General features: G+C 46.4%; 1 protein-coding gene and 1 long non-coding RNA gene across 20 annotated transcripts in view; both read right to left on the bottom strand.

Moving 5' to 3' along the window:
• LOC130340261 (golgin subfamily A member 6-like protein 22) overlaps positions 1–24,921 on the bottom strand; it is a 548,567-nt gene that overhangs the window by 175,715 nt on the left and 347,931 nt on the right. The window lies entirely within an intron of this gene.
• LOC130340271 (uncharacterized) lies at positions 4,281–24,365 on the bottom strand. The gene is made up of 3 exons (XR_008880430.1): positions 21,701–24,365; positions 16,961–17,035; positions 4,281–4,419 (listed from the first exon to the last, which is right to left on the bottom strand). It is a non-coding gene; the product is annotated as an uncharacterized LOC130340271 (long non-coding RNA).

The following is a 24,921-nucleotide window of genomic DNA, read 5'->3' as shown; positions in this document are numbered from 1 at the left end:
ATATCGGTCTGGAGTGTGTCCAATGACCGCAACGGAGGCCGCACCTTTAGAGGGCAAAAGTCAATCTGGTAGGGAATCAAATGTTGTAATCATGACCAATGCCCCTACCTTAGCACAAATCCAAGATATAGTCCCGACATTGAGACAGAAAATAGGTGAAGCAAACTGACTGGCACAGGGATCGATGCCTGGAAACTGAAGAGTTGTGACAGTCATGCCTCCTCTACACCGAAACCAGAGTTCGGCACTTGAACAGGGTCAGGCTAAACCCAAACCGATATCTGCTTGTAGCATGCGGCCTAACCTCATTGCAAGAGTGAAACACTATGACCTGTCGGCCCAATGAATCCCATCATATTCCTGCTAATGAGTGGCAAAATAGAAACTGTTAGCTAAATAGGCACAACCATCGACACCCGATCGACCTTGGCGGTAACCGCCTTATTGCCTGAAGATCAACAATATCCGACTACCTTACCTGAAACTAAATCAATCCCAATGCCCCATTCCTAACTTCACTAGCCTCATGAGTGGTGTCCCATTACGATAAACCCGCCCTATTGCCATTATGTCTGACATTACCATTATGTCTAATGATTGGTATTGCTGGTAAAATGTTCAACTCTGCTGCATTAGTGGTGAATGCCGAAACTTCTGCTGAACCTAGTCGACGTATATATCACCCTATACAGTAACCCCCCCGAGCTGCGATGGCCCCGACATATGATCAAATCGACATACGATGGCCTCTCAGAGGCCATCGCGTGTCGATGTCAGCATCGACATACGATGCTTTTATATGTCGGGGCCATCGCATCAACTGCTATCCGACAGCGCAAAATGCTTAAGCTGCTGTCGGATAGCAGTTTAAGCATCCCGGGCAGGTTCGCCTACCTATTCCCGCTGCTCCGGGTCCACTTCCCGATCCTCCGGCGTCTTCTGCATCTTCTCCAGGGTCCGGGCCTCGCTTTCCGGTGTCGTTATTACGTCACTACGCACGCCGCGCCGGCGCAGCATCGTAATAACGGCTCCAGAAAGCGAGGCCCGGACCCTGGAGAAGATGCGGAAGAAGCCGGAGGATCGCGAAGAAGACACCGGAGCAGCGGGACAGCATCGGGAGCCCCTTGGACAGCATCGGGAGCGGTGAGGACCTGGTCCGGAGTTGCTGTGACAGGTGAGTACAGCTTCCTATACTTTACATTGCACGGATACCTCAACATACGATGGATTCGACAAACGATGGGTCATTTGGAACGAATTACCATCGTATGTTGAGGGACCACTGTACATGTGCCTGATTCGAAATGTCTGACACATGTGTGAGGTGGAGACTATAGTCGTGTAATGATGCTGTTAAACTTATGGATGTTATGAAACTGTCAAGATGATCGTGCTGATGTTGATGTATACTTGTCCATGCACAGTGACTAGTCATGGACTTATGAGTGATGAGTGAGCTAAGACCCCAAGAACCATGTACAAGCTTTTTGTGACTGCATAACTGCATAATATGAAATAACCAAAAGCTGGTGCAGCTCATGATGAATCATTAAATCTTATGCAAACCTGGACTAAAGCAATGTAGTTATGTACCAAATGATAACAATAAGAAAGCTATCGTGTATGCACCGTGACAGTCATGACCTGTAGGTCGATAAGCATGAAGTACCTATGAGTGGCATGAGCAAACAAATCGGACAGATGATACGAGCAGAACTTGGAAGCTGTGATCATATGTATCCCAATGTTCGCCAAGAATGCCATGCACCAAATGAAACTATAAGCGACATGCATGAAACGATGATCATTTATCACATTAATGCTGGACCTAGTGAATGTCGTATGAATGCTCCAAGCCTATGCAGTATGACTGGAGCGAAATGCTATGCATTTACACTATGACCATTTTCAGAATGTATATACTGTGCCGTAATTGCTACTTAACGGAAAAGCTATACATCATGAGATGCTACACGTACAAGTACTGTAAATTGTCACAACGTTGTGACAATTTACAGTACTTGTACGTGTAGCATCTCATGATGTATAGCTTTTCCGTTGAGTGTATGAAAACCGAGTGTACAGTGAGATTGTTTATGAAAATACTGTATAAAGTTACAAACCTCTGTACCGTGTGTGTGAAACTAGGAATGTATGTAGTATGCATAGTATCAAGCTGTGAGCTTGAAGACAGTGTGAAGTTGTGAGCATAGTATAAAGCTCAAATGAAATTATAGCTAAGAGTGCATGTTTGTGTAAAAAGCGCAAACACATGTACAGTGTAAACTTGCACAAGCATACGAACAGTATAACAGCAAACGAATCTGTCGCCCTAATGATATGAGCGTGAGTACCGTTGTAAACTTACAAGCGTAAAATAGTACGGCCGTAAGTTTATTATGCCAATGACTATGGTAACAACCCCTGACCTATGTACAGTATAAATGATGCAAGCGTACGTCCCGTATACCAACTACAAGTATATATATCTTATGACAACTACTATCACCTGTATTGTGTAACTACTACAGTACCAACCACTAGCGTGTGTACAGTATGAATGGCACAAAACCGTGTGTGCAGCAAACCTACTACCAGCATGTATACCGTATCACTACAAGGGCGAAACCATCATTAATGTATTTCAATGTAATAATACAAGAATGTGTGCAGTAACCAACTACTAGTGTATGAACAGTGTGATAATTACCACAGTAACGCCAGAATGTAACAACGGTGAAGATGCCCTACCTGTGTGAACAGTATAAATGTACACAAGTATAATCAATGTAAAACCAAGAGCGTATGAATAGTATGAGTGCCATGATCGAATGAATATTATGAGTAAGTTAACCATGTAAATGTCGTGAGCGCATGAATATAACGTTCATGATCTGTAAACAGTGTTCCTGTAAGCGTATATGCAGTATAAATACTATGAGTGTATGTGCAAGGTAAGCTGTGGGCGTACTTACAGCATGAACGTTATAAGTGTATGTGTGGAGCGTGCGTGTAGTGAAAGCGTTTGAGCGTGCATGCAGTGCGATTATTATGACCCTGCGTGCAGTATAAAGCTATGAGTGTGCGTGCCATGGTCTCGGTGTGGAAACACATGCGTGCAGCGTAATGCTAAGTGCGTGCCGTATACAATGCCAAGAGCATGCATGCAGTATGTGATGCTAGGAGCGTAAATGCAGTGTATAATGCTAGGAGTGTGCGTACAGTGTACGGTGCTGAAAGTGTGCGTGCAGCATGCAATGCTAAGATCGGGCGTGCAATATACCATGCTTTATGCGGACGTGCAGAATACAATGCTACATCCGTGCGCGCAGTCCACAATGCTAGGAGAGTGCGTGCTGACTGCAATGCTAAGAAAACCGTGCATGCAGTATACAATGCTAGGAGCCTGCGTGCAGACTACAATGCTAAGAAAACTGTGGGTGCAGTATACAATGCTAGGAGCGTGCGTTTTTTTTTTTCTCTCCCCGGTGGTGATTCTAAATGAAGTGTAGTATTAGCGGCATGAATAAATGCTCGGTATGAATGCCCATTGTAGACGTTGAGATTAAATGCACAGGAAATATGATTGCATGAAAATTTTTTATGCAAAACTTCAATGTAATGGAAGAAAGCCCAGTACCAATGCACGGTATGAATGCAGCTAAAATGCACAGTATTAAAGCCGTGACTGCAAGCACCACATACACTCTATGTACGCCCAATATCAAATTAAAACATATATGTGTAAAACGGAGACATTCAATATATATGTATATATACCTAGCATGATTAAGCACCAGGCATGATGTTCGGGGGTCCCGCCTCTCGATTCTGCAGCACTGAAGAAACAGGGCTCGGAGCCCACTGCAGGGCCCCGTTAACCAGCGACGCGTTGCCAGGCGTCTGGTCATGTAATAGGATTTGCCCAGTCTTGTTGCGGCGGCGGGCCGAGAGTGCATCGCGATGTAGAGAGCCTGGATCGTGGTCACAAACCCAGGTAACTGCAGTGCCTGTAAAACATCGCTATGTACACAAAGAGGTGGGGACCACATTCACGTCGGTTGCCCCCAGCAACGAACTGCCGATGTCCTTTTTTCAGAATTTTTTTTTAATCTCGATCAGTTTCCCCTAGCAACGCTCCTCCGCAGACACCATCCTGTGCTTGAACTCCTCTGCTGGGCTCCTCCAACTTGCAATCTTGAGGGGGTTGCTCCTAGCAACGGCTCCTCTCCAACTCGCCTGTTGGTTGCCCTTGTCAACGTTATGTCCTTATCAACGTGTGCCCGCATCCTCCACCAAAATGTGACGAACCGTCTCAGGGATTAGCTCTCGGATCGTCCTGGTCACTTTCAAAGGGACACGTTCCTCACAATAACACAGCAGACCACAGTTCCTCATACAAGTCTGGCTCCTTGCCAGCTTTATTTCCACAGGTTGCAGGTAAAAACAAAACATAAACAGGAACAAAATAAAGTCCTAGACCAGTGGTTCTCAACCTTTTCGGCGACCGTACCCCCAAGTCCTGAACTTATGTCCGCGGGTACCCCCTCATGCGCGAGGGGTACCCGCGGACAAAAGGAGTGTTCTTACCTTTATACTAATGCATCCCCCCTCCATCTTAATCCCCTTGTGCCATTATTATCCAATATGGCAAAAGGGGATTAAGATGTAGGGGGGAATAATGGCAAAAGGGGATTCAAATGGAGGGGGGAATAATAGCACAAGGGGATTAAGATGGAATTAATCGCCTTGTGCCATTATTCCCCCCTCCATCTTAATCCCCTTGTGCCATTATTCCCCCCTCCCTTTTAATCCCCTTGTGCCATTATTCCCCCTTGCATATTAATCCCCTTGTGCAATTATTCCCCCCTCCTTCTTAATCCCCCTGTACTATTATTCCCCCCTTTTGCCATATCAGATAATAATAGCACAAGGGGATTAAGTTGGAGGGGGGAAAAATGGCAAAAGGGGATCAGAGGGAGGGGGGAATATTGGCACAAGGGGATAAAGATGGAGGAGGAATAATAACACAAGGGGATTAAGATGGAGGGGGGATAATCAACCCCCCCTCCATCTTAATCCCCTTGTGTCATTATTCCCACCTCTCTCTGATCCCCTTTTGCCATTTTCCCCCCTCCACCTTAATCCCCTTGTGCCATTATTATCCGATATGGCAAAAGGGGATCAGAGGGAGGGGGAATAGTGCAAGGGGATTAAGATGGAAGGGGAGAGGGATAATGGCGGAGGGGGGGGGAGGGAGTAATAAAGCACAAGGCATTACATTTTAAAGCCTTGTGCTTTATTACTCCCCATCCCCCTCCGCCATTATCCCTCTCCCCTTCCATCTTAATGCCTTGTGCTCCGTCCCATACAGTCCCCCCTCCGTCCAATACAGTTGTTTACCTGGCGTCCTGCGGTCCCGTTACCTGCTCCTTCACGGGATGTTCGGCGGGGCCGCACTGACGTCCCCCTGCGCTGTACGGCAACTCCGCGCAACATCAGGGGAGGCCACACGTCTCTCCGGCAACCACGCAGCTCACTTACAGGCTATGCGCTGACAAATACTGGCCAATGCATGGCCGGTATTTGTCAGCGCTTTCACGTACCCCGACAGCCCCTGGCGTACCCCTAAGGGTACGCGTACCCCAGGTTGAGAACCCAGGCCCTAGAGACTGTCCAAAAACTAGATGGTATAAATCCCCAGCAGGGCAACAAGGTGTTAATGGACAGATTTATCGATGGGGCTCATAATAAGTGGGACAAAGCCCAGTTGAGAATGTTAGCAGTCAAAAACCCTCATTTGTCCTGCCCTGCTTTTAAGAGACTGACTATTCAAGTGATTGAGTCCGGGACTGACTTTGAGGAAGTTTGTACTCCTGTCCAAGAGCCACAAGGGCCGGTAGTTGGGCCAATACCACCATCATGGGCCCCCGCCCCAGTATCATCTGCTTTGCCAGTCACCACAGCCTTTGACCTACAAAGTGTTAAGCAGGACATTGAACAGTTGACTAAGGCGGTGAAGGAGCTTGCCATTCGGGCCGCCCCACCTGACTATGAACAGCCCCCACATAGGAAACCTGTCCCTGCCCCCTGCAATTTCAACTCTCCGTCCAATAGGCCCTCGGGGACTCATAGGCCCTTTTGTACTTACTGCAATAAGTCAGGACATTGGAAGATGCAGGGATTTAAACAGATTTCTCCTGAGGTCGCGGACCGGCCCTCAGGAAAACAGTCACCAGGTCCAAACCTGAATGCCTAAGTTAGGACTCGCACTTTATGTTGCCTCCTGCCCCTATGTAAAAATTATTGTAGAGGGTGTACAGTTGGAGGCGCTGATAGATACAGGGTCACAAGTGTCTACCATACCTAAAAAAAAATTCTATCAGCATTGGGATGCTAGTTTATTGTGTGAGCCTGATGATGTTGACTTTAGAGTAGTGGCAGGTAAGACAACCAATACCCAGACATGAATACTGGGAGCCAACTATTCAGTTGGGAAAGCGTGTACTTATTGGGCAGGGAGTGATTGTAAATAATGTGGCAGATAAGGGGTCTGCTGAATTTATAATGGAGATGAACATTATGAAAAACTGTTTTGTTGAAATAGTAGATGCCGTACCTCTCTCCCCTACATGTCCCTTTCAGGCCAATGGGCTGTGCAACACCACTTGAAAGTTCTACAGGCAGAGAAGTTTTCCAACAAGCAAGGTGAAATCTGCAGAGGGCGAGTACAAGACATCAGGTCGGTGACCTTGCAACCCAACATAGAGACCATCACCTGGTGCCGTGCAAGTCCTGGAGTAAGAAACAAGGACTATCAAGCCCTGCTGGAGCCAATGCAACTGGAAGATCATCCTCGATCATCCTTGTTGGAGCTGCGAGAAGCCTTGTTACAGTTACCAATGGGCCCCAGTATGGTTAGTCAATCTGTCTGATTCTACTACTGTGCTACCTAAATACACCCCAGTCGCCCAGCTGTATCTCATAGAGTCAAGGGTCATCCTAACAGAACACAAGGTGGCTCAAAAGCATGCGGCCCAAGTGGTTGAAGGATCCTGTATGAGTTCTCCTGAGCCCTGGTGGGCGCAACTCCAAGTAGGAGACAATACCACCCCAAGGGATCAAGTCAAGGGAGTCGTCAACGTCGCCAAAAGGTACCACAAGGCTTTTAGTAAACACCCTACAGACTTCGTACATGCGTCCATGATCCAACACAGAATCCTCACCGGCGACAACCCAGCTACAGAAATTCTTTGGATCCGGTCTCTGATGCTCGACTTCATCAGATTCTGGTTCCTCGAAGAGATGCGGCGATGGTCCGCAACACATGTCATGATCAGTCGGGACACTTTGGAGTCCACAAGACCGAGGCTACTGGATTGGAATGTGGAGCGACATTGAGAAATGGTGCAGTGAGTGTTCACTCTGCAATGTCACCAAGAATGTGTGCAAGGGCGCAAGAGCACCCCTCCATTCAATCCAGAGTGAAAGGCCTAATCCGTTGGTCGCGCTAGACCATGTCAAGTTGTCTCCTACCCAGTCTGGGCACACTTATGCTCTCACCATGGTGGATCACTACTCCAAATGGGTTGTCATGGTACCCGTTAAAGACCTCACAGCCAAGACAGCGGCCCAGATGTTATACTCCAATTGGGTGCAAACCCTTGGGTGTCCGGAGTCTGTCCTAACAGACCGTGGAAGGGCCTTCGAGGCCCAACTCTTTGAGGAGCTGTGTCAGTTCCACGCCTGTAAGAAACTTTGGACTACAGCTTACCACTCTCAAGGGAACGGGCTCTGTGAGCACATCAATCAAGTCTTCATCAACATGTTGCGAGCTGCATCTGTATCCAAGCATGAAGAGTGGCCCCAATTGTTGCCCGAATTGTTGGAGATTTATAACAACACGGTCCATTGTTCTACCGGCTACACCCCTTTCTACCCGATGAGGGAATGGCATGGGCATTTGGGCTTCAAGCCCCATTCAATAACTCCCCAGGATCAAAGAAGGATCCAAGAAGCAAAAGAGATTGTTGGCAAAAAGATGGGCGAGGCTTAACGAAGACAACAGCAAGATTATTGTTATGGACACTGAAATTATGTGTTTTTACATCCATTGTTTCCATGCAGTATACATTTCCCTGCCCCCACGGTTTTAGCTTGGTTTAGCCACAGCCACAGTGGGCGGGGCTAAAGAACCTGTTTTTCCAGGTTATGTGAGGAGAGTAGGCCAAAGGGGTGGGGCATTAGGGGATATCACAGGAAACCACATAGCCTTTGGTCCTTTTTTGCTTGGGAATTTCGTTGAGAGAGGAGCATCCTGCTCTTTAGCCTGGGATGGATAAGTATATTGATTGTATCATTTCTACACTAAATATTCACGTATCACTTGCGTAGATTCCTGCTAGTTTGCTAAACATAGAGTATGTACTATTGTATTAATGCTTGTATGTATGTCTTATTTGGTTTAGCTAATTAATGTTTTTATTAAATGTTATTAACTTTGCTGGTTACCGAGTGATAGTTAATTTGGTGGTATACACTGCCGGTACAAGACATTTCTGCCAAAATACCTTGTACAATTATTTCATAGTTGTACAAAACTTAATCAGTGTTTCTGGGTGTTTTACAAACATATTTAGGACCTATAAATTTAGCCTGAACTTCCTGCTTCCGTTTTCATATAGTTGGTGCCATTTTGACTCCAACAAAGAGAGCACATGGTCGGGGGAGGGGCATGTTTGTTTTACTCTAATTCTAAAATCACAATTGGTGTAGCATGCAGGATTGTCCACAATAAGTGGAGCTGCAGACAGGATTATCACCTTTAGAACCACAACAAATGGCGTAGTTGGCAGGATTGTCCACAATAAGTGGAGCTGCAGACAGGATTATCACCTTTAGAACCGCAACAAATGGCGTAGTCGGCAGGATTTTGCCGGAAATTGAGTATTGGCAGTTAATAACCAAGTTGACAATAATAGTTTAATTACTTTTCTAATTTGGTGTATCTTTTTGATTACATTAGTATATGTTCTCAGTGTAATTGAGTGAGTCTACAAGAGACTTATTCTTAAACTGTGACCTAAGGATTATTGCCTTAGACAGGAGGAAGCCCTTACAGATTTTGTTGTATGATACAATAGGTTAATCTGTTTAGATGTGGTTATCACGTGTAGCACTGTACTAGTTATACAGGATTCTCATAGACTGTTGCTTTGTGTTCCTTATTTAAGGGTAACTTTTATTGCATACATGATAGTTATTTAGTGATTTGTCACTGGTTATTAATAGCATTGCTTTTCTAGGTAATGGATGGTTTTATTGCATACATGATAGTTTAGACACAGACTGTAAAGCATATTGAAAGTCTCCTGTTGTACATGTGTTGTTAGATTGTGAGTGTACCTTTAGTTGTGTGAGCTGTAACTCTACAATATATATTTTCAGTGCTTCACTAGTGAGAGGGCATACACACTTGTGCAGGATGCCCCCAGTGTAGCCTGTATGTGTTAGTGGTACAATAAGGCTTACTGCAAACACGTGTGATTGTCCTGCCATCTGCTGTTGTTCAGAATGAGTTTCCTTAGGAAGAAGTTTTGTGCATTGATGGAGGATAGAAGGCCCAAATTTGGGGCTGTACCACATTGGGCTACCACTATGGGAAAATGGAGTGTTGTAGCAGAAGAGCTTGTACGCTATGGTGCACCGGTTTACCCAGAGATGGGGAGTGAGATAGGAGGTATGGCTCTGAAGCTTGATTTAGGGGTTTATCCCAAAAATGAGAGCCGAGCTGCGGCTGAAGTGGGCTGGACTCTGTTACATGCCCTAAAATGTGAGGTGCAGAGAAATGAGGAACTTGAGAAAGAGTTGCAGACAAAAACACAGATGATTCGTGATAAAGATAAGCAGATTTGCATGTTGGAATCAGAATTACTGGAATGGGAGAGCCAATGTATAGATACTGATGAAAAATTGTCTCAGTCTTATGCTGAAATCCGGGAGTTGAGGAATGAGATTGCTAAAAGTGAGTTCCCCAAAATGGTGTCTGGTGTGGCCCCTTCCCATAATTCACAGCCACATTTCACAGCAGATTTGCCCTCTGAAAAGGTCTGTGTTTCAAGTGCAAATAAGGGGGCGCTAGAGAGTGAGATTGTAGAAGTTCCCAGTGTTGGTTCTCAATTGTGTAATAAACAGAAATTGAATAACAATAAGGGCAAATACAAAGCAAATTGGAGAAGTTTAAGAGTTGTTAGAAGTGTGTCTCTGGCAGTGAAGCGGTATAGATCAGCTATGAAAAATGAGACCCAGATAGTAAATACGGCTAAAAGGGTAAAGTCTTGTTTTGCATGTGGTGGTTCAGGCCATATCGCTAGATATTGTAAGGCACATGGTAACAAAACGAAACACTGTTCAGCTAAATGTACTACATGTGGTCATAGTGGCCATATCTCCACAAGTTGTTATTCTACTGGAAACATGAAGCAGAGGGAACCAGGTAAATCCAAACAGACTGGGAAGGGAAATCTACATTCTTCCTCCAAACAACAGTTTCCAGAGAAATCTCTCAGCTTCCCATATAAACCTCATCTGTTTAATCCTATGAAAGATGACATTACAAAATATATGTTCAAGGAGTTGTGTGCACAGGTAGCAATATTCTTACAGAAACCGTATATACAGGTGGAGGATCCCATGCCCCCTGTTGGTCAAACGGGGGAAGGGAGACTAAAGAGTAAACAAGGGCTACCTTCCTTTTGCATGTAAATAGTGTTCACTTGTTTTGTCTTTTGGGGAAAAATGGAGGTACATAAGATACTGACTAAACTTTCTTTCTGCCCACTAGGGCCATACCATAGGCTTACTTGTAAAAATGACAATTCATTTGTTAGTTTAGGGTTGACATTTACAGGAGCCTCCCCAAATTTGTGGGGAAAACTAATTAGGAAGAAACTAACTAACCACTTTGATTTATTTTTTTCAAGAGGTGGGGGAGGTTTAGCAATAGCTAGTCCTTCCACTAGAAGGCAATATGCCTAGAGGGACTGAGGTAACACTCACACTCAAATATTAGTTAGCAATGGTCGGAATAATGCTGGGAAAGTGAGTGTGGATATGCAGAGTGGAGTTCAACTGTGTCTGGTGTTGGGTTGTTCCAAGGTTCACTGATCAGCACAGGCCGCAGAGATTCTCTGATGGGCCTGGAAATACTAAAATTGTATTGTTGGAAAGTGACTCTAAACCTGTTTATTTTCCATTCAGCAGATTAGTGGCAGTGTAACCCCGCTCAACCCATCGACCTCCTATCAGAAGAATCCAAGCTCAACACAAAGAGATGACCAGATGACCAACGCTTCTAATGGAGTGAAGAAGGCTACCTATTCCCCAGCATCCCGTGGTTGGAAGATGACAAGGATCAAGTCGTCAAGACTGGGTTTGGATGACATCGCGAGACAGGAGAACCCAGAACCAAAGAATTCCCTCCAGCATTTTGGAAAAGGCTTTTGGACACCACAGAGGATGCTTTAAAGAAACTGTCTGAAGAGAAGCTACAAATAAGGGCTGTAGCTCTAACAATCTCCTAGCCCTAGATCCTTGCTGCAGCTACATAGTGAACAATGAGGGCGACATTAACCATCATCAATGTAGACTGACAGCGATCAAAACTCCATGGAACACCAAACACCGGATTATTTGGGTGGATGGGAAACTGGGGGAATATAATTACTTTGTATTTCTTTGTTTTATGGAGATATACATGTTGTATGTTTGGTAAACTAGCAGACATGGAATTTAGGGAATCACCTAACATTCGTCAATTATGATGTAAAAGCAAGAGGTGGAATGTTATGGACACTGAAATTATGTGTTTTTACATCCATTGTTTCCATGCAGTATACATTTCCCTGCCCCCACGGTTTTAGCTTGGTTTAGCCACAGCCACAGTGGGCGGGGCTAAAGAACCTGTTTTTCCAGGTTATGTGAGGAGAGTAGGCCAAAGGGGTGGGGCATTAGGGGATATCACAGGAAACCACATAGCCTTTGGTCCTTTTTTGCTTGGGAATTTCGTTGAGAGAGGAGCATCCTGCTCTTTAGCCTGGGATGGATAAGTATATTGATTGTATCATTTCTACACTAAATATTCACGTATCACTTGCGTAGATTCCTGCTAGTTTGCTAAACATAGAGTATGTACTATTGTATTAATGCTTGTATGTATGTCTTATTTGGTTTAGCTAATTAATGTTTTTATTAAATGTTATTAACTTTGCTGGTTACCGAGTGATAGTTAATTTGGTGGTATACACTGCCGGTACAAGACATTTCTGCCAAAATACCTTGTACAATTATTTCATAGTTGTACAAAACTTAATCAGTGTTTCTGGGTGTTTTACAAACATATTTAGGACCTATAAATTTAGCCTGAACTTCCTGCTTCCGTTTTCATATAGTTGGTGCCATTTTGACTCCAACAAAGAGAGCACATGGTCGGGGGAGGGGCATGTTTGTTTTACTCTAATTCTAAAATCACAATTGGTGTAGCATGCAGGATTGTCCACAATAAGTGGAGCTGCAGACAGGATTATCACCTTTAGAACCACAACAATTATAACTGTCATGCCTCCGCCAAACCCCTCCAGCTAGATGACAAAATCTGTCTGCGGAAGTTCCCGAGAACTCATAAACTGGACTCTATCTGGGAGACAGAACCATACACAGTGATGTCTGTACCCTATCCAGACTCTGACATGTACGAGGTACAAAAACTTGGGTATGAGCCGCAAATTGTCCATCGTAACAGAATCAAGCTGTGTCTCAAGGAAGACCTATTCCTGCTCCCAGCACCTTCTCCACCAGCTGTCAGACCTGCGAGGGAGTATGTGCCGGGCAAGGAAATCCACCCATCCATGAATGTCCCTATGTTCTCCCAAAGTCAACCTTCGGTCTTCTGTATCTCGCCAAACCCTGGACCGGTTCAACCAACCTTAGTCGCCACACCAGTCCCAGTCCTGTCACCAGTCTATACCCCAATCTCCCGATCACCTGTCTCACCAATGTCTCTGCCAACAAGTCCAAGTCCTGCCAGTCCCGAACCGCTACCTACTCCAGAATTCGACGAGGGAGAGCCTGTTGCAATTCCAATCGAGTCAAGAGCTCCCGAAGAAGTAGGCATTCCTTAATCCCAAGGGTAGGTGCTGTGTAGGTCCTCAACAGTCCACTCAAGGCCAAGTTCCAGCTAGGTATAAAGATTAAAATACCACATAAAGTCCTGTGCTACACATAGTCCACTGACACCACGTTAAGTCATGCACATATGTTTAATATCACATTAGGGCTGTAGCATTTACCATAGTACTAGTCCACAAAATGTTTATAATGCTTAATGTCTAATATTTTCTTGTGTCCACGTGCCCAGGATATTTTACTGCCCAGAAGGTAAAATAAGGTAACAAATGTCTAATGTTGTCTAACAATGCATAGAGCTCTGGGGGAAGTGTGTCCAACCAAGAGACCCCAGTAGCCAATGCATTGGGTAGATAGCCTCTGGCAGCCCAATCCGAAAGAGCTATGTATATTGTCATTTGACATGTTACTACAGCAGTTGCATGGTTACCAAGAGTCCCTTTATGTACCCAGGGCCCCCTGCAGTTTTAACCCCTATGTACACATGTTATATGTTAAAAGTGTAATGTTTCTTTAACTAGCGTGACCATGTGCTTGATACCCAGGAGGCACTAGTGACCAGGTGACCCCTCTAGTGACCTATGGGCTCTTTGCAAGACACTCCAATAAAAGCAGGGGTGGAGCTACAATCGCTCTCCTCCTGCATTCTTGCTTCTGCTGAGGTCCAGTGCAGTTGCCTCAGAGTGTGTCCAGAGCATTTGAGGCCTCAAGCCTAAAGCCTGCAGCCACAAGTCAGCTCAAGTAAGCTCAAAGTCATCTTCTTGTCAATTGTCAAGTCAGTCAAGTCTTCTATATAGTCACCATGGCCTGCACTAAAGTGTATCTATACACTGCAATTCCCAGGAAGCCTGCGAGGTCCCTCTGTGTAACTGGTCACCTATTTGGGAAATTGTCTGTACTGCATATACTATATCACCTCTCTACCCTCAGTAAAGCTACCGTGGAGGTATCAGGACGAGTCGAGACCAAACCAGAAGTGATCTGCTGGGAAGTGAGGTAAGGTCATACCTTTTCAGCTGTCTTGATAACCTCTTTAAACAGCGCCTCCTCTAGACTCTACTGGTCTTAAGGGAGTCCTGTTCTCCATTATTTGATCTTAAAGGGGGTCTCCTCCTGATGTTAAGGGCGCCTCATTTGCCTCTATATGTTAAAGGTGCTATCAGAGGAGCTAAAAATGCATAACTTTTTCCCTCCCTCCAGTGGCTCTTTTCCAAATAGCTCTCATCTCATCCTGATATCTCCTCACCTGGAATAAAGGGGGTGGCTGAAATAAGGGGTCAGGTAATGTGTTGTGATCACCACATGTGGGGGCGAAACCAGGCCTCCATGTGGTAGCCAATGTGCACACCATGTTGCATTTGTTTGCTGCCACTGATTTCGCTTGCATGTGACTACAAGCTACCTTCTCCCCCATCTCGGCCCTCCATTTTCATACCGGAAGGAATCAGGACGAGTCGAGACCAAATCAGAAGTGAGCTGCTGGTAAGCGAAGGAACGTCATACGTTTTCAGCTGTCTTGATAACCTCTTTAACAGTGCCTCCTCCAGACTCCAATGGTCTTAAGGGAGTCTTGCCTTCCAGTCTTTGATCTTAAAAGGGGTCTACTCCTACCCCTTATGAGGCAAATGAATCCTCCTGATGTAAAAGGCACCTCATTTTCCTCTATATGTTAAAGGGGTTATCAGAGGAGCTAAAATGGCATAAACTTCACCCTTCCTTCAGTGGCTCTTTTCCAGTTAGCTCTCATCTCATCCCGATACATTCTCACCTGGAATAAAGGGGGAGGCTGAAATAAGGGGTCAGGTAATGTGCTATGGTCACCACATGCGGGCGAGACCAGGCCTCCATGTGGTAGCCAATGTACACACAATGTTGCATACATTTGCTGCCACTGATTTTGCCTGCATGTGACGACTGAACATGCCACCTGCTCCCCCATCTCGGCCCTCCATTTTCATACCAGATGGTATCAGGATGAGACCAAACCTGAAGTGAGCAACTGGGAAGCATGGTAAGTTCTTACTTTTTCAGCTGTCTTGATAACCTCTTTAACAGCGCCTCCTCCAGACTCCAGTGGTCTTAACCCCTTAAGGACTCAGGGTTTTTCAGTTTTTGCACTTTCCTTTTTTCCTCCTTACCTTTTAAAAATCATAACCCTTTCAATTTTCCACCTAAAAATCCATATTATGGCTTATTTTTTGTGTCACCAATTCTACTTTGCAGTGACATTAGTCATTTTACCCAAAAATTCACGGCGAAATGGAAAAAAAATCATTGTGCAACAAAATCGAAGAAAAAACGCCATTTTGTAACTTTTGGGGGCTTCCGTTTCTACGCAGTGCATATTTCGGTAAAAATGACACCTTATCATTATTCTGTAGATCCATATGGTTAAAATGATACCCTACTTATATAAGTTTGATTTTGTCATACTTCTGGAAAAAATCATAACTACATGCAGGAAAATGTATACATTTAAAAATGTCATCTTCTGACCCCTATAACTTTTTTATTTTTCCCCGTACTGAGCAGTATGAGGACTCATTTTTTGCGCCGTGATTTGAAGTTTTTATCGGTACCATTTTTGTTTTGATCGGACTTTTTATTCATTTTTTAATGGTATAAAAAGTGACCAAAAAATACGCTTTTTTGGACTTTGGAATTTTTTTGCGCGTACGCCATTGACCGTGCGGTTTAATTAATTATATATTTTTATAGTTCGGACATTTACGCACGCAGCGATACCACATATGTTTTTTTTTTTTATGGGAAAAGGGGGGTGATTCAAACTTTTATTAGGGAAGGGGTTAAATGACCTTTATTAACACTTTTTATTTTATTTTATTTTGCAGTGTTATAGGTCCCATATGGACCTATAACACTGCACACACTGATCTCTCATGCTGATCACTGGCGTGTATTAACACGCCTGTGATCAGTGTTATCGGCGCTTGACTGCTCCTGCCTAGATCTCAGGCACGGAGCAGTCATTCGTCACCGAGGAGGCAGGTAAGGGCCCTCCTGGTGTCCTGTAAGCTGTTCGGGACGCCGCGATTTCACCGCGGCGGTCCCGAACAGCCCGGCTGACTAGCCGGGATAGTTTCACGTTCACTTTAGAAGCGGCGGTCCGCAGCTTCTAAAGGGTTAATACCGCACATTGCCGTAATTGGCGATGTGTGGTATTAGCCGCGGGTGCCGGCCGTTGATGAGCGTCGGGACGGACGTGATGTGATGCTTCATATCGCGGGAGCCGGCGCAGGACGTAAATATACGTCTTGCATCGTTAAGGGGTTAAGGGAGTCTTGTCCTCCAGTATTTGATCTTAACCTGTTGGGGAAGAAGGGCGTATGCATACGCCCTTGCGTCCTGGTACTTAAGGACGAAGGGCGTATGAATTCGCCCGTGGGAATTTCGGTCCCCACCGCGCACCGGGCGGGGACTGGACCGGGGTGACTGCTGATATTGATCAGCAGGCTTCCCGCGCAAATGCCCAGGGGGGTCATCAGACCCCCCCCCCATGTCGGCGATTGGTGCAAATCGCAAGTAAATTCAAGGGGGATCGCGGTTGTCTAAGACACCTACGATCCCCCTGAAGGCATAAGAGTGAGGTGGCAGGTGTGCCACCCCTCCTATACCTGCTTTTGGTCATCAGAAGCGAAGACCAATAGCAGATCGGGGGCGGGGGGGGGTTAACTTTCGTTTTCCCCGTCCTACCCACCCACAATAGGCGGGGCAGAATGGGGAAACCGAAGAGGACAGGGCGCCGAAATCCACTTACCCGTCCTGAGGCAGCGGGCGACGGTGATCAGCGGGCGGCGATGTCGTGCAGCAGAAGAGGATGGCTCCCTGGATCCTACGGAAGCCAGTAAGTTGCCTAGTTGCCTATACAGTGGTATCTAACCTGTAGCCCTCCAGATGTTGCAAAACTACAACTCCCAGCATGCCCAGACAGCTGTTTGGGCATGCTGGAATATGTAGTTTTGCAACAGCTGGAGGGCTACAGTCTGAAACCACTATACAGTGGTCTCTAAACTGTATCCCTCCAGATCTTGCAAAACTACAACTCCTAGCATGCCCAAACAGCTCTTTGCTGTCTTGGCATGCTGGTATTTGTAGTTTTGCAACATCTGGAGGGTCACAGTTTGGAGATCACGGTGCAGAGGTCTATAAACTGTAGCCCTCAGATGTTGCAAAACTGCAAATACCAGCATGCCCAAACAGCTATCTCGGCATGCTGGGAGTTGTAGTTGCGTACCTCCAGCTGTTGCATAACTACATCTCACAGCATGCCCTTCGGCGATCAGCACATGCTGTGAGTTATAGTTTTGCAACAGCTGGAGGCACACTGGTTGGAAAATACTGAGTTAGGTAACAGAACCTAACTGAAGGTTTTCCAACCAGTGTGCCTCCAGCTTTTGCAAAAGTACAACTCCCAGTATGCACGGTCTGTCAGTACATGCTGGGAGTTGTAGTCTTGAAACAGCTGGAGGTTTGCCCCCCCCCCCCCCCCCCCCCCACGTGAACGTACAGGTTGCATTCACACAGGCAGGTTAACAGTAAGTTTCCTGCTTCAAGTTTGGGCTGCGGCAAATTTTTCAATGCAGCGCAAATGCTAGCTGTAAGCTCGCCGTAACACACCAGTGCAAATGTACCGTAAAAAAACTACACTACACTACCACATAATAAAGGGTAAAACACTACATATTACACCCCCTTACACTGTGCCCCCCCCAATAAAAATGAAAACCGTGTTTCCAAAACGGAGCCTCCAGCTGTTGCAAAACAACAACTCCCAGCATTTCTGGAGAGCCGCTGACTGTCCAGGTATGCTGGGAGTTTAGCAACAGCTGGAGGCACCCTGTTTTGGAATCACTGGCATAGAATACCCCTATGTCCACCCCTATGCAATCCCTAATTTAGTCCTCAAATGCGCATGGCGCTCATTTAAGAGACCTGTCGTATTAGTTTAGGACCACATATGGGGTATTTCCGTACTCGGGAGAAATTGCACTACAAATTTTGGGGGCTTTTTCTCCCTTTACCCCTTATGAAAAGGAAAAGTTGGGGTCTACACCAGCCTGTTAGTTTAAAAAAATAAAAAAATTTACACTAACATGCTGGTGTTGCCCCATACTTTTTATTTTCACAAGCAGTAAAAGGAACCCAAAATTTGTAACGCAATTTCTCCTGAGTACGGAAATACCCCATATGTGGGCGTAAAATTCTCTGTGGGCGCACAACAAGGCTCAGGAGTGAGAGCGCACCATTTACATTTGAGGCCTAAATTGGTGATTTGCACATGGGTGGCTGATTTTACAGCGGTTCTGACATAAACGCAAAAACATAAATATCCACATGTGACCCCATTTTGGAAACTACACCCCTCACGGAATGTGACAAGGGGTATAGTGAGCCTTAACACCCCACAGGTGTTTGACGAATTTTCATTAAATTTGGATGGGAAAACGGAAAAAAAAATTTCACTAAAATGCTGGTGTTACCCTAAATTTTTCATTTTCACAAGGGAAAATAGGAAAAAAGCCTCCCCAAAATTTGTAACTCCATTTCTTTTGAGTAAGAAAATACCCCATATGTGGATGTAAAGTGCTCTGCTGGCGCTCTACAATGCTTAGAGCGCCATTGGGATTTTGAAGAGAAAATTTGTCCGGAATTGAAGGCCACCTGTGTTTACAAAGCCCCCATAGTGCCAGAACAATGGACCCGCCCCCCCACATGTGACCCCATTTTGGAAACTACACCCCTCATGTAATCTATTAAGGGGTGCAGTGAGCATTTATGATCTGTCAAACGCCAGTGGGGTGTAAATACTCACTGCACCCCTTATTAAATTCTGTGAGGGGTGTAGTTTCCAAAATGGTGTCATATGTGGGGGGTCCACTGTTCTGGCACCACGGGGGGCTTTGTAAACGCGCATGGCCCCTGACTACCATTCTAAATGAATTCTCTTTCCAAAATCTCAATGGCGCTCCTTCTCTTCTCAGCATTGTAGTTCGCCCGCAGAGCATTTTACATCCTAACATGGTATTTCCATACTCAGAAGAGATGGGGTTACAAATTTTGGGGGCCATTTTCTCCCATTACCCTTTGTAAAATTGGTAAAGTTGGGGAAAAACTGCACTTTAGTGGAAATTTTTTTTTCATTTACACGTCCAATTTTAACGAAAAGTCGTCAAACACCTGCGGGGTGTTAAGGCTCACTGGACTCCTTGTTACACGCCTTGAGGGGTGTAGTTTCCAAAATGGTATCCCATGTGGGGTTTTATACTCACTGTAAGGCCCCTGCCCATGTGAATGTATCCTGTACATTCACGGGGGGGGGGGGGGGGGGGAACCTCCAGCTGTTGCAAAACTACAACTCCCAGCATGCACAGTCTATCAGTGCATGCTGGTAGTTATAGTTTTGCAACAGCTGGAGGCACACGGGTTGGGAAACACTGAGTTAGGAAACAGACAATGTTTCCCAACCAGTGTGCCTCCTGTTGTTGCAAAACTACAACTCCCAGCATTCTCAGGCATGCTGGAAGTAGTAGTTCGGCAACATTTTTAGAGCCAGATGTTGCCGAACTACAACTCCCAGCATGCTTGGAGTTGTAGTTTTGCAACATCTGGAGGACTACAGTTTGCAGACCACTAATACAGTGGTTCCCAATCTGTGCCCTTCCAGATGTTGCAAAACTACAACTCCCAGTATGCCAAAACTGTCCAGGAATGCTGGGAGTTGTAGTTCTGCAACATCTGAAGGGCCAGATGTTACAGAACTACAACTCCCAGCATGCCTGGACAGTAAGGGCATGCTGAGGATGTGTAGTTTTGCAACATCTGGAAGGGCACAGTGGTCTCCAAACTGTGGGCCTCCAGATGTTGCAAAACTACAACTCCCAGCATGCCCAGACGCCAAGGGCTGTCTGGGCATGCTGGGAGTTGTAGTATACAGGGTCCCAATACAGCAATGCATGTCGCTTTACGGCGACATGCATTGCTGTAAAGGGGCCGACCGCGGCTGAAGATCCACTCACCTGTTGCCGCCGCCGCCGTCTTTATCGCCGGGATCCGGGTCTTCAGGGACGAGGTAAGTACCGGGGCCGGTCCCCAGCACTCCCCCGTCCCCCGCTGCGTCCTCCGGTCTTCCTTCCGTCCTCTCCGGACTTCCAGGGGCCGGGCAGGGCGGGAGGAAGTAACTGCCCCCCCCCCTGCGATTGGTCGGTTAACTAACCGAAGAATCGCAGGGGATCGGAGGAGGTGGCAGGCTTGACACCTTGCTCCTATACTTTACCATGGTCCTGGCTGCCGGGATCATGCAAAATTACCGGGCAGTCGGGTCCCAGAGACCCGATCAGCCCGGTATCGTCGCAGATCGCAAGGGCAATTTCCCTTGCGATTTGCGGCGATCGCCGACATGGGGGGCCTACATGGCCCCCCTCGGCGTTTGCCCTGGATGCTTTCTGAAGGATTTCAGCAGGCATCCGGTTCCGATCTCTGCCTGGCGAGCGGCAGGGAGCGGAAAACGCCATGACGTCCTGGGACGTCATTGGTCCTTAAGGCCCAGGGTGCCATGACGTCCCAGGACGTCATTGGTCCTTAAGAGGTTAAAGTTGGATGTGCAAATGATTTTTTTTCATTAAAATGCTGGTTTTCCCTCAAATTAATTTTTTTTTTTACAAGGGATAATAGGACAAAATGCCCCCCAAAATTTGTAACCTCATCTCTTCTGAGTATGGAAATACCCCATGTGTGGATGTCAAGTGCTCTTCTGGCACACTACAATGCTCAGAAGAGAAGGAGTCACATTTGGCTTTTGAAAAGCAAATTTTGCTGAAATGGTTTTTGAGGGGCATGTCCCATTTAGGAAGCCCCTATGGCGCCAGGACAGCAAATAAAACCCCACATGGCATACTATTTTGGAAACTACACCCCTCAAGGCACATAACAAGGGGTCCAATGAGCCTTAACACACCACAGGTGTTTGACGACTTTTCGTTAAAGTTGGATGTGTAAATGATTTTTTTTTTCACTAAAATGCTGGTTCTCTCTCAAATTTTAAATTTTTACAAGGGATAATAGGACAAAATGCCCCCCAAAATTTGTAACCCCATCTCTTCTGAGTATGGAAATACCCCATGAGTGGATGTCAAGTGCTCTGCTGGTGCACTACAATGCACCAGAGGAGTCACATTTGCAAATTTTGCTGAAATGGGGGGGGGGGGGCATGTCGCATTTAGGAAGCCCCTATGGTGCCAGAACAGCAAAAAAAAAAAAAAACACATGGCATACCATTTTGGAAACTACACCCCTCAAAGAACGTAACAAGGGGTACAGTGAGCCTTAACACCCCTCAGGTGTTTGATAAATGTTCATTAAGTGGCATGTTAAAAGGAAAAATTTTATTTTTTTACACAAAAATGCTGGGGTTACCCCAAATTTTTCATTTTCACAAGTGGTAACAGGAGAAAATGTTACTGTAAATTTGCAAATACATTTCTTTGGAGTAAGGACATACCTCATATTTGGCCGTAAACAGCTTGCACACTGGTCTCAGAGGTGCCGGAGATCAGTCAGGGTCCTTGAGCTTTGTATTTCTCCTATGGAGGAGGAACAGTGGGACCCCCCTCAAGGGGCATTACATGTGGTAAATAACTGGGGTACACTATGTAACTAAAGTGTGGTACAGTGGGACATAAAATTATAAATTATGTTCCCAGAATGATGAACCAGAGCATAGCCAAAACAAAAAAATATGCCCACCCCAAACCCTATGCTCTGAATCATCATTCTGGGAATGTGATGTGTGTGGCCGTCCCTAACCTGTTGCATTAATGCGCACCCCGCTCAGGTGGAGAGAGAGAGCGCTGAACATTTGAGGCAACATAAAAAGTCCCCGATGATAGTGACTCAGTGACCCATTTTTGGAAGAAATACCCCCAGAGGTCTTATCAGTTTTTTTTTTATAAAGAGTTTTTTGGGCATTTTAGTGGTTTTATGGGGTTGAAATTTGCAATGTACTCTGGACTTGGTACATTGGGGTCAAATTATGGGAAATTAAAATGAAGAGGGAAAATTTAGTACCGTATGGAAGTGTGATACTCACTGAAGCAGTTTTTAATTCAGAGGCCCGGATGATGGGGGCAAGTGTCACATTGAGTGGTGGTGTCCTTCCGAATCCCCCTCTTGTGACACATTCTGCATTTTTTTCAGGGTTCGTCCCTTCTTTCCAGTGTGGGGGACTTCACCTGGAAAGTGTTGGCCTGGGACGATCCTGGCACCTAATACTTCAGTTCCTTGGGAAGTCCAGCCTGCTCTTTCCCGGTCACCAAAGATAAGGACCTTTAGGGCTTCTTCTTGGAATTGAAGGTATGTCCCTGTGTTGCCAGCGTACTGGGACAGTACAAAAGCATTGTACATGGCAACCTGTACCATGTAGACCGCAACTTTTTTGTACCATACCCGTGTTTTCCGCATGGCCATGTATGGCTTGAGGACTTGATCAGAAAGATCAACTCCCCCCATATACCGATTGTAGTCCAGAATACAATCGGGCTTGAGGACCGGTGTTGTGGTACCTCGCACAGGGACAGGTGAGCTGCTGTTGCCATGAATAGTAGTCAGCATAAGGACATCCCTCTTATCCTTATACCTGACCAGCAACAGGTTTTCATGGGCAAGGGCACGGGACATACCCTTGGACATAGGTGTCTGGATCAAATTTAAAGGGAGGCCTCTCTGGTTCTTCCGCACGGTCCCACAAGCGGACGTGGATCTGGTGGAAGGGTTGTGAAGAGAGGGATGCTGGTATAAAAGTTTTCCACATACACGTGGTAACCCTTATCCAACAATGGGTACACAAGGTCCAAAACGATTTTACCGCTAACACTCAGAGTGGGTAAACAATCTGGGGGTTCAATACGGGAATCTCGTCCCTCATACACCCTAAACTTGTAAGTGTACCCGGAGGTACTCTCACAAAGTTTATATAGCTTCACGTCATACCGCGCCCGCTTCGAGGGAATATACTGGCGGAAGATGAGTCTCCCCTTAAAACTGATAAGAGACTCATCTACCGAGAGGTCCCTGAGTGGTACGTAGGCCTCCAAAAATTTGGCCCCAAAGTGATCGATGAGTGGTCTCACTTTGTAAAGCCGGTCATAGGTGGGATCACTTCGGGGTGGACATGCCTCATTATGTGCATAATGGAGGCATTTCCGAATGGCCTCGAACCGCTTCAGTGTCAGGGCAATACTGTAAAGCTGGGTCTTGTATAGGATGTCCCCGCTCCAGTACTGCCTGACACTTGGCTTTTGACCAGGCCCATATGCAGCAAGAGGCCCCAAAATGTCATCATTTCTGCTGCATCAATGGAGTACCATTCATTGGACCTGGCCAAAAAAGAATCAGGGTGGTGGGCAATGAACTGCCTGGCGTACAGATTTGTCTGCTCCACCATTAGATTGACAAAACTGTCACTGAAAAAATAACTGAAATAGTCAAATTTCTGTGAATCCAGAATTGTCAATCCGGATTCCGGAGTAGCCAACAAACTCCAGAATCCGTGGCAGATAACCCTCTGGGGGTCTCCAGAAAGGTTCACCAGAAGGGGGCTCTGGTAAACTTGTCTAGGGGTTCGGACTCCTAGTACAAGCGGCATCACCACTCGCACTAGTGCAGGCCACAGGGCCACTACAATGGGGGTTGCGTGGCCTCACCTGGCGGCGTCTCTGCCGCACAGGTGACTCCTCATCAGTACTAGATGATGAGGAGGACGATGAAGAACACAGGAATGTAGGATCTTCATCGTCCTCACTGACAGATTCGGAGTCGGAGGCAAGAAAAGCGCATGCCTCCGCTGCTAAAAATTTTAGCCTAAAGTCTATCTGCGTGTTATACGCCGATATACTGTTTGTGATCCCGCAAAAGCTGCTGCAGTTCAATGATTTAAAGCGGGCACTTTAAATCATTGAACTGCAGCAGCTTCTGCCTGGCCAGAGTCCCACTGCCACCGCCAGATTCCCTCCCAGTCCCCGGTTTTATAGTTATATGTCCCGCCGCCGCCACTGCCCAATTCCCTCCCCGTCCCTGGTTTTATAGTTAAATATCCCGCCGCCGCCACGGCCCAATTCCCTCCCCGTCCCCGGTTTTATTGTTATATGTCCCGCCGCCGCCACTGCCCAATTCCCTCCCCGTCCCTGGTTTTATAGTTAAATATCCCGCCGCCACCACGGCCCAATTCCCTCCCAGTCCCCGGTTTTATAGTTAAATATCCCGCCGCCGCCACCACGGCCCAATTCCCTCCCCGTCCCTGGTTTTATAGTTACATGTGCCCTGGGGACTGCGGTCCTTCATGCTCCGGTGGCCTCCTGATCTGTCACTGTGCGCTGCGTAATGACGAGTGACGTCCTCAACACAACGTCACTCGTCAGTCAGTGCACGGCGCAGTGACAGATCAGGAGGCCGCCGGAGCATGAAGGACCGCAGTCCCCAGGGCACATGTAACTATAAAACTGGGGACGGGGAGGGAATTGGGCAGTGGCAGCGGCGGGATATTTAACTATAAAACCGGGACGGGGAGGGAATCAGGCAGCGGGGGGGGGGGGGGGGGGTATTTAACTATAAAACCGGGGACTAGAGCAGTGGCACTCTGGCCCCACAGAAGTAGAAATGTAGGATCTTCATCGTCCTCACTGACAGATTCGGAGTCGGAGGCAAGAAAAGCGCATGCCTCCGCTG

Source organism: Hyla sarda, unplaced genomic scaffold, assembly GCF_029499605.1.
Source record: "Hyla sarda isolate aHylSar1 unplaced genomic scaffold, aHylSar1.hap1 scaffold_58, whole genome shotgun sequence".
NCBI classification, from domain to species: domain Eukaryota; kingdom Metazoa; phylum Chordata; class Amphibia; order Anura; family Hylidae; genus Hyla; species Hyla sarda.
Note: the sequence above shows the minus strand (reverse complement) of the source record. Positions and strands in the feature narration are given on the sequence as shown.